The following is a 1470-nucleotide window of genomic DNA, read 5'->3' as shown; positions in this document are numbered from 1 at the left end:
GTTGTATTCTAAAATCTTATATGGAAGGATCAAATCATACGAAATAAAATCATACCCATTCATTCACTCATAATAGCTCAGAGGAATTGTAGAGAGCAGCCTCACAGAAAGACCTCATTCTGCCTCAGTCATAATATGAATGCTCCTGGACAAGACACTGAACTTTTATGAATCTCAATTTCCTCATCTATACAATGGGTTTAATAATAAAACCTATCTATCCCAGGGATATTGTGAGGATCAAATGATACAACATATGAAAAGTATTTTACAAACCTTTAAAACCTTGATAACATAGAGAAAGAGCCTCAAATCACCATGAATTCTGATTCAGGCTCTTATCATCTCACTTCAAAATATCAACAATTTCTTTGTCATGGAGGCTCTAAACATTTTAATTAACTGTAAGTTGCTATTACTTACTAGTAGTAGAGCAGTAGTTCATGGAGAAGGAAGAGGAGAAGATAGAGGAGAAGGAGAAAAAGGAAGAAGAGGAAAAGGAAAAGGAAAAGTTTTTAAGCTCCTTGAGGGAAGAGACTATCTTTTGCTGGTTTTTGTATCCCCAGCACTTAGTATAGTGCCTGACACATAATAAACAATTAATAAATGTTTGTTGAATTGAATCAAATAATAGTAATACATTATCAATACTGTATCATCTTTGATTTTAGTCTCTAAGTCAGCCTTAGACTTAAGACTTAAGCTCTGCAGTAGCAGTCCATCTTTGGCCCCACACTTAAAGCCTTTCCAACTTTTTCAGAACTTGTGAGCTGATGGCATAGTCTTGAAGAAATTCAGGTCACCTCCTCCTCATTATGAAACATTGAAGTAGTACTTTGATGGAGAGATGTGAAGGAATGCTTCTTGAATTTGTGTGTCTTTCTTGAAAAAGGGACATGCTTATCTTTTCACTATCCTTCCAATTTTACCACAGTGCAATTGACTGAAATGCTTGGTCAACTGATCATTCTAATAGAATTTTTTTTTCCCTTCTCACTGAAAAGACTTCTAGATTGGGGAATTGTTTAACAAAGTATATTATTGATGGAATCAGAAAGACCTATGGGCAAGCCCTTTACCCTCCCTGAGTCTCATCTATAAAAGATGGGTAAACTATACTGACATTATCCTATAGAGCTATTGAGAGAACTGAATAAGAAAACACATATGCCAGAGAATTTTTTATAGCATAACTACAAAGCATAATTTATTATTATTAAGATCGCCACAGAGGATCATGGGATTTGGAACTTAAAGGCACGTTTAAAAAAAAAACACACACATCTATTTTAATACTCTCATTTTACAGATGAGGAAATTGAAGCCCAAGGAAATGAAATGATCTGTCAGAGGTCAAAAAGGCATATAGGATTGCAGATTTAGAGCTTGTAAGGATATTGAGGATCATCTAATCCAAACTAATACAAAAAAAAATGCTCATTTTGCAGATTAGAAAATTGAGACCCAGAA

At 34.4% G+C, this 1470-nt stretch overlaps 1 non-coding gene across 1 annotated transcript; it reads right to left on the bottom strand.

Moving 5' to 3' along the window:
• Positions 1–846: 846 nt before the first annotated feature.
• LOC127558474 (U6 spliceosomal RNA) lies at positions 847–953 on the bottom strand. Its single transcript, XR_007952856.1, has one exon. It is a non-coding gene; the product is annotated as a U6 spliceosomal RNA (small nuclear RNA).
• Positions 954–1470: the final 517 nt, after the last annotated feature.

This window comes from Antechinus flavipes, chromosome 3 (genome assembly GCF_016432865.1).
Source record: "Antechinus flavipes isolate AdamAnt ecotype Samford, QLD, Australia chromosome 3, AdamAnt_v2, whole genome shotgun sequence".
Taxonomy (NCBI): Eukaryota; Metazoa; Chordata; class Mammalia; order Dasyuromorphia; family Dasyuridae; genus Antechinus; species Antechinus flavipes.
The sequence above is the reverse complement of the archived record's forward strand: the minus strand, read 5'-3'. Positions and strand labels throughout refer to the sequence as shown.